The sequence below is a fragment of the Triplophysa rosa genome, linkage group LG4 (assembly GCF_024868665.1).
Source record: "Triplophysa rosa linkage group LG4, Trosa_1v2, whole genome shotgun sequence".
NCBI classification, from domain to species: Eukaryota; Metazoa; Chordata; class Actinopteri; order Cypriniformes; family Nemacheilidae; genus Triplophysa; species Triplophysa rosa.
Genome location: NC_079893.1, coordinates 8637697 through 8652388, shown reverse-complemented (window position 1 = coordinate 8652388; position 14692 = coordinate 8637697). Strand labels below are relative to the sequence as shown.

Genomic DNA, 14692 nt, shown 5'->3' with positions numbered 1-14692 from the left:
TGGTAAGAGAATGACAGAATGAGGGGCACGACATCATTAGATAACAGTTATGATGATTAGGGACATTTAGATAAAGGGAGGTTAGAAACGAGGAAGAGAGAGAGAATAAGAAGCACAGCACACAGGCAGCCCAGTGACAGAAAAATAAGTTCAGTTTCAAAATCAAGTGAGCTGTTTAATGCCAACAGCTGACGTTAAAGGCAACATCCAAACCATCATGAACCAAATGTGATGGATGTGGAATGCCCTAGGCAGCAACTCCACATGTCAGAATTTGACATTAGCATGTCTAATGGGTGTTTCTGCAACTGAGGGTACTTTCAAAAGTCCCAGCAGTGAAATTTTAGATTTATGTCAAAATTTTCATATACACTTGATTCATATATACAAGGTCATCACACACCTTGAAAAAAATATAATTCATGATTTATGTGATTTAATATAAAATTATATAGCATTTATAGGTCCAAACACCATTTTTGTTCATGTCCCACAACTCTGGTCACAATATTAAGATATGTAAAATAAGCTAATTGAATTACAATTTGACATTATTTCAAATAGAATTGTTTAATATACATTAATTTACAGCATCGTAAATGTTTTTGTATATTTTACAAAAATATAAAACTACATATATTTATGTAATATATTTAAACATATTTTTATAATTTTATGAAGTAAATGTGCCTGTCCCACACTTTTGAGTCCTTTCCGCAACAATGAAAATAGACTTGAAAATGAAGTTTTATCAAAGACAAACAAGTAGTTTCTATGGAAACAGAAATGACCACATGAGCACATTGCTGGCAGATTAGGCCACCTCACTACCTCACTCATATAATCAAATATCAGGAATCTGAGAGTGCAAAAAAATCAAAATATTGAGAAAATTGCCTTTGAAGTTGTTAATCAGGAGCACTGTGGCAGGCCATCCACTCACAAAAATAAAGTTTTTATATATTTAAGGTAGGAAATTTACAAAATATCATCACGGAACATGATCTTTACTTAATATCCTAATGATTTCTGGCATGAAAGAAAAATCGATCATTTTGACCCATACAATGTATTTTTGGCTTTTACTAAAAACATTCCCGTGCTACTTAAGACTGGTTTTGTGATCCAGGGTCACATAAGTGCATCAAACATATACTAAAATCAGGGGCGGACTTACCCATTAGGCAAAGGTAGGCATTCGCCTGGGTCCCCGAGCTACCAGGGGCCTCCAAAAGGAAGGGGCGGACTTAACCAATAAGCCATATCACTAGCCACGTAGAGCCCCAAGTAATCATCAAAATAGTTGGGATATCCATGTTAACGTTTTACGTTATTACATCTGTACGAAGGCACTGCCCCCATTACAGATTAGAGTGGACAATTCCATTAGCACCGTATATGCGCGAGACGAGTTCGACACTAGAGAAAGTTAACGCAGCGGCGGAATTAGTAGATCTGCCCACCGCGAGAGTGTCATTGTGTGGTACATTAGCTGCAAAACGAAGTTAAAGTCGCAGGGAAATAAAACAACAAAGAAACGCAGCTACACCAGCGGAGAGGAAAAAAGATTATTTATTAAAGATTGTTGCCAAAGTCTCTGCTTTTCCCCACACAAACTCCACCGCTGCTCCTACAGCAGCAGCGCCTCTCTCTCCCGCCAGACACAGCACTCTCCCGGCTACTAGCAATGATAATGTGCCGGTGAGTATCTCTCCATGAACACTGACAACACAGTTATCATGACTGCCGACCACAACATCTGTCGAACAAAGAGCGCTGTGCGCTTGGTAGGAGAGGGCGGCCAGTTCAAAGGTAGAAAGGTTGTTTGACTCCGCTGCGCAGACCGATGGGCACATAAAGGCATAGGCTAATATAATAACGTCAGTACAGTGCTAACGATTCATACTGTACGCACTAGTACAGATATTTGGTCACATTTAAATGCATGAAAGGTCGTAAACCACAAAAAACATACGGAGAGATGGCACACGTTGTATATAGTAATGCCAGATCAGGGGTTTCCTGCATAAAGAAATTGGAGGCGGCCGCCTGAGTCAAATTTCGTGCCGCCCCAGACTCTCGTCAAAAATATGTCGAGTCTTCACAAAAAACACTGCGTGCATTAAACATATTGTCATTTGTAACTGCATTTGCAGCATTACGCCACAATGCAGGCGCTGTTTCGTTACCAGCACAGTGAAACGCTGAAGAGTTCAGTAAAAGAGCTATATTAGGAGCTGTATTAGCTGTGTTTTACGTTAAATTTATTTAAAAGGTTTCCTAAATGAACTTGCTGTACATCATTGTAATATTTTTAGCTGTGAAGTTGGCTCGATCGTTGAATCAGCGTTATTCTGTACACAGCGAGTTCGTCAGTATGAACGCACATTGTGATCAGAAAGACTCGCAAACAAATGACTCCTTTGAACCAATTCGTTTACACAGAATGTAAGAGATCTGTGAATCGTTCAAAGCTCAGTGAACTACTCTTTTTTTCATTTGGGAATTCGTTATTATTTCCCCCGTCATGCATTAGGCGTGGGAAATGTCCTATTGGGAAATTCAACTGTGCTGAAATAGTGGGATTATAGCACCTAGTCCTATTAAGCGAATCTTTTTTAATTAGTGAGTATCTGTGTTTATTAAGCTTAGTTTTCCCCTGGGATGAAAAGTTGTGTGCTTTGAGCAGGAAGAAAAATAAGGGTTGCAGTAAAGTAAAATGGCGCATAGTTGGGGCCCCTATACATGGATTTGCCTAGGGCCCCCAAATCCCTAAATCCGCCCCTGACTAAAATAATCTATTTTCTAAAATGACAAATTATTTTTGGAGTGCACTGCAATGCATTCTGGGATTGCCTTGTTGATTACCTGATGATAGAAATGTAACGATTCACCATGAGCTGGTTGAAAATTGATAGTAATATGTGACGATTCAAGACGGTTGTCAATGAATTGCAATACATGTTTTCAACAGCAGGGGCCGCTGTGTTTATGGCAAACTTTGAAACCGTGGATATGCGGATATTTCTTAAATGTAAAAACAATCCAAGAAAAGCACAGACATAATTGATATAAAAGATATTTTACAAAGGAATGTGCAGCATTTGAGAAATAATACAAGGGCAGTTTTTCATTTCTAATTTGTAGAATTGTTTTGTAAAACTTTTGTAAAAATAAATCATGAAAAAATATTGTGATCATGAGATCTGTATCGTGAATCGCATCGCGAGCTGAGTGAACTGTTACATGATGATTACATAAATTTTCATTTTTGAGTGAACTATACCTTTTAAATTTGGCCAGAAAATGGTAGAAGTCAACAAAAAGTTCATACTTACTCTTACTCTTTGTCTTTTCAATCTCTTCAAAGTTTCGCCTCTATACAGTGAATAAACGACACTATGTGTGTGTTCACGTTAGAAACTGTTTGTATATTGGGAGTAAGTTGAGAAGAGGTCAACCACCTTACTGGGAAAGACCATTGTTCTGCTTTTCCTGTCAATTACTGAACAGTAAATGAAGGAGAAAAGACCTACCTAACTACCCATGACCCTTTTCTTTCTGTCTCTCTCTCATCTGTTGTCCCATTTCACTACTTTTGTGACCGTGATGCCGGATTAGATCTTGGTAATACGGTTTCCTGCCCAGCAATTTGATATGTTGCCATAGACATCCACTCTGTCCTGAGGCAGGAGATAATAAGAAATGTCAGTCTGATGTTGAACTGGTTTGTGGAGGACATTGCACTGCTAACAGAATTTGTCTTACAAGGTGTAACACAACAGACAATTCTGTTGGATAATAACATGTTGGACCTGGTGTTTTCAACCAGAACGGGCCGAACCCTCTTTCTGTTTAGGAGACTAAATTCTTGCAACCTCCTCACCTACGTAAACAAAAATATGCACTGTAAGCAAATTATGTATTTAAGAATAAAACATTTCACTCTTTAGTAAACTTTGTTATTTTTAACCACAGCGCCAAGTAAAAAAAGCCAGAATCATGCTATAATAAAATTGTAACTGTTAAACAGCATGGCTAAAACAAACAAATACGTAGCTCACCTCCTGTGACATCAAGGAATTTATAAATGTCCCAACCAGCAGGTGGCAGCAGCAGTTCAAAATGAAAGTGATGAAATGAAAGGATGACTGATCTATCAGAAAAAAAAAATGCAATGCAAGATTAGAATGAGTGTGACAAAAGAACAAATTGAAGAAGAGCAAAACAATTGTTATGTATTCTGCTTGACAGGTATATGTCATTGACTCGCTTGTATCTTGCAATTTACATACTGTTTATGTAGACTACACAGTAAATGTTACTATTACTGAAAAACCCCTTGGTGTGTGATTTTAACTTTTGGTTTAACACACAAGTCTAGCCAGTTACAACAATGGACACAAACCAAACAGTAAATTCACCGTCAGAGACTGAGAGATGGTTGTAAATGTGTATAATTAGTGCTAAAAGGTTACATATACATACATACATACATACTGGCTTAATGTGTAGTTACTCTGTGCTCTTCAAGCAGTTTCGTGTTTCCAAACAGAAACTGAAAATCCTTTCAAATAACTACGATGAGGATTTAATGTGAGGACCGAAAGGCCTTTGTTGCCATCTAGTGGTTTACTGAAAAATAATTTCTAGACCTGAACGATTTTGAATGAGAAATAAAGAGAACACATTATTCTGTTGACAATCAAAGGTTAATTATGCAAAAAAATACTTTTAGTTTTAGACACATGCAACTAGATCTTCCTCAGTTTTTATGACGGCAGCTAACTGTAGTTATGCCACTAGATTAACAGAGGGCACATCAACATGAACCTCTATGATCACACTGGGCCATATCAAAAAGCTAACTAGAATCCTAATTTAGCTTTTTAGAAATCATACGTTTCTGTTAGAAACTTCTTCAGATCACTGAACCAATCTTTACTTAAGATAGGAAGTTTCTGCAATGTGACCTGAGAAAACCACAAACAATTAAAAATGTTCAAGAGATATATTCAGATGAGAAGTTTTTTATGTAGAAAAACACAAAACAAAACAAAATTTTAAAACACAAATGTAGCCATTAAAATCACCAGTTACATACTAAAACAAATTGATGAAAGCTTTGCAAATCTATTAGGGATGCTCATATTGACCGTTTAACCGTTAACTGATCGTTAAAATTTTGTTAACAGTTAAACGATTTAAAAGGTATGTTTATTTTAAGTTTAATAATATTAATAATATAATAATACAAATAATTTAATAATACGTTTTTAAACGACTATTAAATCTACATGTTTTTAGTTTTCTGTATGGTGAAAGAAAAACATGCTAAGCATTAACTCACTGAGCGTGCAGACACGTGCGACTAGGTGTAAATGTCCTCCGAAACGTTTTCGAGACCGATTAAAATCCGATCACGCAAGTCACTTGACGAAACAGGACACGTGTAATTCATCTGATTGTTGAGGCCACCTTTGTCAGGGCTTTACTCCTCCAAACGGAGTGCCACTTGGCAGCCTTGCTCAAGTTCTTGTTTTAAATGTAGACACGGGACAATCGCGCTCACAATGCGCTGTGACATTCTCTGTCTTCCCGGCGTGTCTACGGCTCAGCAAAGCTAATAGCGGAGCTACTGCAAGGGAATTTCGGTGCTAGCCATCAATTTATCCTGTACATAAACTTATCTCATGGATGCTTAGCATCGGCTGCCCGTGCGCTTTGGAGAAGAAAACGGCGCGACCGGTGGTTTCCCTGCCTTCTTTTAGACGTGACGTAAAAATACGAATGTGAAATATGAATAAGTAAAAAATAATGTTTGTATTTTGGGTGGTATAGCAGATCGGATTTATGTATGTTTAGCTAAGACTGGCTGGTGGAAAGCAAATGTGACGCGCTTCCCGAGGCATTATCTCTACATTCCCGGGACATCCGTGCCATCTGAAAGGGTGTTTTCTGCCTCGGGTCTAATTGTCAACAAGCTCCAGACTGTCACCACAACACGTAAACATGTTACTTTATTAAATAAAAACTCCAAGCTTTGGATTGAGGTAGGCCTGCTATTTTTATTTGATGAAAAAACTTTCTGACGGATATAAACTTTGCCGGTTCTTCTGTGTTTTCGTTTTGTCATATTTTGTTAATTAATTCATTTTTTTTCTTGCCTGTTTATTTTATGCTTTGGATTTATATATTATTTTAGTTTTTCTCCATTGTCCAAAACGCCGCAGGTTCGTGAAAATGTGATAATATATGAATGCAGGTGCTGTTGTTGATGTATTCGTTATGCTGCTGTTTGCATGTTAAAATAAATCTGTGAAAAAAAATGTTTGTATATTTAAGTGTCACAGACCCTCGTCAACTGTAGCTGTGTCTCATTTCGAAGTGTGTGTCCTCCGGATGTCGCATGCGAAGGCGTATGCGGCGGACAAACGCTACCTCCGGAGGACGCAGCCTTCGAAATGAGACGCAACATGTATTTTTTTAATTCCAGTTTATTATTAGAATCTTATCAGTTAACGGTTAATGTTCGGATAACGAGTGTCGGTTCTCGGTTATGGAAATTAACCGAAAATCTATAAAATGATTCCATATTAACAGACATAACTTCCAAATCCATATTTGTCGGTCATTCTCGGTTTCTCTTGCTTTTGTTAGATGACTTTAATGCAGCATCAAAATATAAGCTATTGCCACAGATTCGCTGGTCTGGTTCACCTTACGTCAATAACTTCTCTGCTGCATACATATGCACATTTCCATAAAGTAAGGAACAGGGGGCACTTTCCACGGTAATACAATATTAATGCCCGCTGTATACGTGTGGCACCTGACAACGCCCCCATAATGCACCGCTGTTAGCACGACTCAGCATTTCTAGACAGCAGCCTGGTTACCTGATGCGACTGAAGGTCGTCTCACACCCCTAAGGGGTCGTGCCATCTGCCAGGGTCACGGGGCTTTTTAATACCCCTCTACATCTACCTGGCTTTCCTTTAATGAAAGGTGTTACTGTTGGGCCAGGCAATTTTACTCTGAGCGAGACTCCGCCTGTGGATAAAACTGAATTGCAGCCTTTGTGATATTAAAATCAAATCAAGTTTATTGGATGAGATAGGCGTGGACAGATTATAGCTCATATAGAAAAATATTCTTAATAAAAAGAAAAGAAAAACATCCCACGGTGAGAGACAGAATGCATTATCATGGAGAATGCAATTAAAGCGATGTGGTATTAAATTATTTAAAAAGCAAATACAATATAAGCCAACAAATCGGCCAGGCTTTTTCCTAGTTTCATTTAAAATTGACTTGACTTGATAATAGTTTTAATAAAAAAGTATATTCTATAAAATCCACTTTCACAAACAATGAATGAATAAACGGACGGACGAACGAATGAATGAACAAAACCTATTTTTCATCAAAAACAAAATGATCTGTATCTACACATTAAATTCATGGAAAAGCTATGTAACTAAATTATTAATCATAGTCATTTAATAAAAAAAGATATTATTTATTTATTGCAGATTTTCTCACGTACTGCTGTGATATTACACAAAGTCGGTTAAACCGACACACATTTAACAAGCTGTCTTTTTTTTCAATGTTCACCGGTGTGTAGGTGGAATTGGATCTTGACATGTTGTTTATGTCATATTTAACACCTGACACATACTGCAAGGGTTGCAACTATGGAAAACATAGAAAAGCACTATACATCAAAACACACTCACTCAGCAGGTATGAAAGATAAACAGCGAATGTGAAAAAAATGTGCCCGTGCCAGCATGCAGAGGAAAAAAGAATAATCGCATAAAATATTAAAGATGTACAGGAAAGCGCAGGAATCCTGTGACTGAGATCAGACATGTAGTGCTAACACAATAACAATATCTGTCAATCATTGTCAGGCTGGGACACACAGCCCAAGTTTAGTCACAGATCCTATAGGGAGATGGTAGCTGTGGAACCAATGATGTGGGTATAAAAATGATACCTTAGATATACTGGAAATATTGATCATGTGACTCTCGCTGTCAGGAATCATCACTTTAGGATTTTTTTTGCCAAATGTGTCGCACGTAAAGGGTGACCCTGTTAGTTAAAGAATACATACATCACAGACACCTGCAGAACAGGCTCAAGCAATTCCTCCCCTCTGTATCTTTTCTCCATAATCTGTGTTTTTTGCACACATGGTAAAAAACATATTTTTCCTATTCAGTATTTGTTCCAAACAAGACAATTAATAATAAGCAAATTGTTTATACAAGACTCGGCAAATATATATTGATATTTTTTCTCACCCCATCTGCAAACAGTTTTTTTATTGTTTTAAGGTTTTGCAGTATTTGGTTAAATTTAGATTAAAAAGGTTAAGGCAAGGGGTTCACTGAGTATTGTTTAATCTAAACTGAATTTACAGCAGGATATATGCAAACAAGTACTTTAAGCCAACTTCAAGTACAAAACAAAATAGTTCACCCAAAAATGAAGATTTTGCTATCATTTATTCACCTTCGTGTCATTCAAACCCTGTATATGATTCTTGCTTCTGTGGAATACAAAATAAGATATTTTAGGAAAAGTGTTTTTGTCCATACAGTGGAAGTCAATGGGGTCCAATCTTGTTTGGTCACTGACATTCTTCAAAATATCTTCTTTTGTGTTTGGCAGAAGAATGAATGCCATACAGGTTTGGAATGACATGAGGGTAAATAAATGACAAAACATTTTTCATTTTTGGGTGAACTATCCCTTTAAATGAAAGTAAAACATACTCTATCATTATAACAAATCCCTTCATAAAAAGCATGTAAATATGTACGTGTTATAAAGCAGGTTTACACTTTTCATTGAATGTATAACACAGAAGCCCTTCACTGATTCTATATCCATCAAAGGCTTGCAGGGCAGAAGGTTTAAGATCAAAGAAATTGTCAATGGGATAAAGAAGGATGGCTAATGTATGAATTTACATATTCTATATGCTCACACATCCCGTTCTCATTATACTTTCAGTTTGATTTGATTTTGATGTATTAAGGTCACATTAAATGTCTTTGAAACTTTTGACAATGCCATCATTCGTGCTGCGAAGTGATAGTTCACCCAAAAATGAAAAATCTGTCATAATTAACTCACCATCAAGTTGTTCCACACCTGTATTAATTTCTTTCTTCTATTGAACACAAAAGAAGATATTTGGAAGAATGCTTGTAACCTTTGGGGCATTATTGACTACCGTTTCCAAATATTCTTCCAAATATCTTTCTTTGTGTTCAGCAGAACAACAAACTTTAAACTTGTAAGATTAGTTTTACGGGATAGAATGATCAACCACAGGGGGACTTTAAAAATCACCGTAAAGTCCACAAAGCCAGAAATTCCCACAACTGAAGAAACAAGGGTCTAAACACAAAGAACATGGTTTATAGCCTTTCATGCCTCTCGCTGGAGTTCAGTGCTGGTTCACTGTATTACAGCATTGACCAGCACTTTCTTGTTTACTACAACTGTGATGATTAAACGTTTCATCCTGAACAAGTAACTGGCAGAGATGGTGAGGGAAGAGATTACTTTCAAGTGGGTCACAGTAGCTCAGGAAAAAGACATTTATCTTGCGTGGCAGCTGAGATTCTCTCTCTCTCTCTCTCTCTCTCTTTCTTTGCCTTGCTTTTCTCTGCCTGTAGTGAAGGTTGTGTGTGAGCACAGTACACGACTGAAGCATTTCTGACAAGAAACAGATGGTGCTTTGAAAATAGCCTGATACTCTCCCTTGCCTTCTCAATGGTAGTCTTCACCTCTGAAGAACTGTAGCATGCTGTACTGTGGTGAGGGCCAAGTTTATGATAAGGCTGGTTCCCAACTGGCAGTACACATCCAGTATGAACTGTGAAACTTCTAGAGAAAACAAGACACAGACAGTGAACTATGACTCAAAGGCAAACATGACTGTGAACCATCTAAAAAAACAAGACAAGATATGTACTGATAGCAATAGACAACAAAGCTGATTGAGACCCTGACGATATTTACACTCAAAATTTGGTCAAATTTCTGCAGTTTGTAACTTTTGCCTCTTTGTTTGAAACGCAAAATTGCAGGTTGCTTTGCATAATACATCTGCCTACCATTGCGAATCAAGGTAAGATTTGAATGTACTTGCTTAATAACTAAACTATTTGGCGTCCTGTTCATTTTCTTTCCATTATAATAATGTTCAACAAAATACATTTCTGAAAGTCTCATTAAGATAAACATTTAAACGTCTTTATATGTTGATATCATTTTGTAGATCTTTACAGAATTCATTGGAAACTGCAGGCTCAAGGCGTCAGTCATTCAGGTTATCAACTGTACATCTTTAATATTAACTTTATGTATAATGTATATGCAATGTTTAATATAATGTAATAGTCCATTATAAAGGTTAACTTTATGTTTGTAAGAGGTTTCTTAACTCCTAGGACTTTATTCAGTTTCATGGTTTGGAGGTAGGGGGCACCATCACACTGTAAATTAAACGCTTGTGATTAACACACAGGGCAGATGTCATGTCTGTGAATACCCTACCCTTTGAACCATGAGCATGAACGAATCACATATCATGCATCGAACTAACTGCAGTCTTTCCAATATATTGTTTGGTGTGTGAAAACCACTGGTGTGAGTTACTTAGATGTATTCATCTAAAGGCCCAGTGAACCAAAAGTGGAAGAGGGGAGAAAAAGATGAGGAAGAGTCAAATGAGTAGGAGAAGACGACAGAAAGAATGACAATAGACAATAATCCCAGAATGCACTGAGGCGGTCTTCACTCGCGTAAGTGTTTCATATACAGGTGACTGAAGAACAATCTATCGTAAAGGATAAAGACAGGGAATAGATTCACTCCCATTTTCCTCACAATCCCTAGACGTTATAATGGAAAAGCCAGTAAGCTGTACCTGTTTATATCTCTTGGGCTGGCTTCTTCAAACGGAAACCGCTTTGATTTTGAGGAAAATATCCTCCCCCTCCTGTAAAAAAAGCCTTTATGCTCTGCTCTTCAAGGGGTTGGGTAGGAGGATGTGGCATCGTTTTTGCATATGCATTTGCCAGAGCCAAGAGATTTTCATGTTAATACATGAAAGCCGTATATCCGATATACTTTTAGCGGTCACACCGCGATGCTCCGAGACTCAAAACAACTCGAAGGTGGTTCTTCAGCGTGGGATTATGATTTGGAAGTAAAATTTGATCACAAAAGTTTCTCCAAGTTTGAAATTGCACAAACACATTAGGTAGGGCTCCCAGGAACCATATTTCATACCAAATTGAGGTTTGTCTTGATTTGGAAAGTTTGACAGTTTTATGGCTACGGGGGAAAAATACATGTTTCTATTAAGTTCTGGAAAGTAGTTGAATTAGAAGTCACTGAAAGGTTTCAGTGCACACGGAGAGGTTAGAACTTTCTACATGAGCATATTTTATTGAAGGGGAAAAATAATCAAAAACAGGCTCAATTACGGATTAGTGAACCATACTGTCAGCGCAAAATTACCCCGGTGCTCGGTTCAAACAAATCTACTCATCTGGCTTTTTTGAAACCAATTCATAAAAAAGCCATTTCACCTTAACGGATAATATATATATATATGTATATAGCCACGAAAAAATTAAGAGACCATTTGAAATTTTCATTTAATCAGCATTTCTTGAGTTATTGTGTGGCCTTCCAGTGTCTGTTGAATTTCAACAAAATCAAACCTCAGGAGTGACATAAAGTCATCCAACAGCAATGTGAAAGACTGACAGCATGAGGTTATCACATAAAAAATATTATATATATTATAATATTGCTTAAAAGTGAATGAACTTGTTTTCTTTGCAGTATTTTTAGTTCTGAAAAAATACAGAGCATCTTTTCTGTTATCTGACCCGTTTCTTCATTTTCTGCAAATAAATGCAAATAGGAACAATATTTGTATTTAAAATTTGGCGGACATATTGTTAGTAGTTCACAGAATGAAACAAAAATGATCAATTTACACATACCTATAAATAGTACATTTAAAAAGCTGAAAATAATTTCATTTTTTCTGCCACTGTATTTAAGAAATTGTCTCTGGATGCATCCACAAGACTGAAAGCTGGGCATCTTTTGTCTCATTTAAGCAGATCTCATTACAGGTGACACATTTCACACGCAATCAGTGTGATGTGGGGTGACTGTCCCTGACTGCTCGGAGGGCACAAACTTCCTCCGCTCATTTATTCAGAGGTCTGAGAAAAGCTCACTCAACATCACGCCTGCCTCTCAGCAATGCAAAATACTTCTCAGGACTACTCCATGAAACTTGGAAGGAGGGGGATTTTTAGTTCACAAAATGTGCTGAGGGTAACTTGTGTACTTAACCATTACTACAATTATTTTGATTGTATTTTATAATCCATGACTAGGTGGCTCGAGACAAAAGGCCAGAGAAAATGCACATATTTTATCATTGCATTAGTGGCTGTTTAGAAAATGCAAATAAGTAACGACTAAGTTGTTTCTCAGTAAGACTCACTGACAAAGTGCCACAAGGAAACGCTGGTTTTACACCCCCACAGATAGATCTAACCTGTTTTTCGTTTCTAGAAATTGCTTATTTTACATACCAAAAAATACTGATTTCTAAACACAAACTGCATCCTGAATTTTTAAAATTGATTATAGTTAAACCTAAAAATTCATGATGTGGACAATAACCCCCTCAAAATTATACTGTGCAAATTTTGGGAAATTGGTGTTGACAAATTTTACAGAAAAATTGCATCGTTTATTGCATGCAGACAGGGGATATCAAAACATATTTCATATTTTGAGCCTATATCTTAGACTGGATTTGCACCTGTCACGATCCTGTCTGTGTTTTCTCTGGTAGTTTGGACTTTTAGTTTGTTTCTTTTGAGTTCCTGTTTCCTGTCCTGTTTTGTAGTTCTTTTGTTCATTGGTTCCCTGTTGATTGTCTCGCAGGTGTGTCTTGTTAGCCTTCTTTAGTTTGTCTATACCCCAGTGTTTCCTCTGTCTAGTTTCGATTGTTGTACCTGTTATGTTGTATGCTATGCTCTCGTGATTCTTCGTGTGGTTTTGGACTTATTATTTCTCTGTGGATGTAATGTCACGTCACTCTGTGGACTTTATTAAATGGATATTTTACTGCATTTGGATCCTCTCCCTGTTTGCCTGCCTATCCACACGTAACACCACCCAAGATGCACTTGCCTTGTTTTTTTTATTTCACAACTGAGCACACAGTCTCCACGAACTAACTTGACTGTGCTTGCGATGTTAAAACCGGTGGAAGTGAGTTAATACAAAAATATTGCCTTTTAAGCAAATGCACAAATCAATGTTCTGATGTAAAATTTTATGAAAATCTGTATATATTAAACGTTTGTGCAAAACATTAAATGATCCTCTAAATGTGGATTGCTATCCGCATTTTTGTTTCTACCAGACTTCTTTATTGGCAATCAAACACCTGCGACCCTAAAACATCACTGTCCTTTTGTTTCCTTTGACGTCATCATATGAGCATCAGCCAGAGGAATGCCTTTATAGTCGGATGTAGGAGATATCAAGCAAGGATATCCCAGATCTTCAAACGGAACACAGTGTAACACAGCTCTTTGCTTCCATAAATGAGCAATCCTGAAATCCTATGGTCTTATCCACAAATCCAGCTTGGTGGGAAAGTCATTCCCCAGGCTCTGGTTTTTATTGTGGAGGATACACTTGATTATCTGTCTGTTAGTAGTGCAAAGTGGATGCGGCATGGATCAGAACATAGACCGCAAAGCAATTTCAGAGCTCTATTGCTACCAGGATTGTGTGCCATACAGAACTGAATTTAAAAATGCCTTTTACAACACAGCTGTGATTCATGACTGAAGGTAAGAAATGCACCGATGCTAAATTTCTCCAGACGGAGAATCTCTGGATGCGGCATGTCCTTGCGCTGAGCGACAGCAGATGGAGTTGCGTCAAGTGTATTAGCCTGGTAAGAAATGCTAGCGCTGCTCTGATGTGTTGACACTTTAATCAAATGACCTGGAAACTGAGAGTACCATGTAATCAAATGACCTGGAGGCAAAAACGGGAAACTGAAAGTCAACAACCCCCAGGTCAACATAAATTAGCTAACGTTATAACATGAGAGCAGCGAGCCGACGTGAAATCTAATGACCGAATGTGACCACGGCTGACTGGCGGTGAGCAGTCAGCGTTCGTGCGGCGAGCAGAACCACGGGATAGTAGATCAGCAAGGAGACCACTGTGAGAATCCAACGTTGTGGACATCTGGCTCTTTCCCATCGGCCTTTGAAACACCCATCAAAGCGGTCGGTGTCGGGCGAGAACAAACCGCCTCCAGGGCATGGGGAGGCAAGATGTTTGGGTAATTTTGTTGTGGTAGATGCCAGGCCCTGCAGGTTAGAAAGAAATGGATGCGTCCAAAGGCGATGGAAGGAGAAATGATAGCTATTCTCACAAATGCTGATGTGAAGAGAGAGGCAGCGTGTTGTGGCTGATGTGAAGTGCAAGTAGCCCTTTTGCAGACGTTTTTATCCGAAACAACTTTAGGCACTCTTCCCCTACCAAACAGATCACTTGCTTCTGGTGTTGGTCTTCAACACGGCCAGACCACCTCGTGTGT

The 14692-nt window shown here is 37.9% G+C and overlaps 1 long non-coding RNA gene across 1 annotated transcript; it reads right to left on the bottom strand.

Moving 5' to 3' along the window:
• Positions 1–3114: 3114 nt before the first annotated feature.
• Positions 3115–4564, bottom strand: LOC130553482 (uncharacterized). Its single transcript, XR_008962864.1, has 4 exons — positions 4501–4564; positions 4065–4156; positions 3769–3886; positions 3115–3683 (listed from the first exon to the last, which is right to left on the bottom strand). It is a non-coding gene; the product is annotated as an uncharacterized LOC130553482 (long non-coding RNA).
• Positions 4565–14692: the final 10128 nt, after the last annotated feature.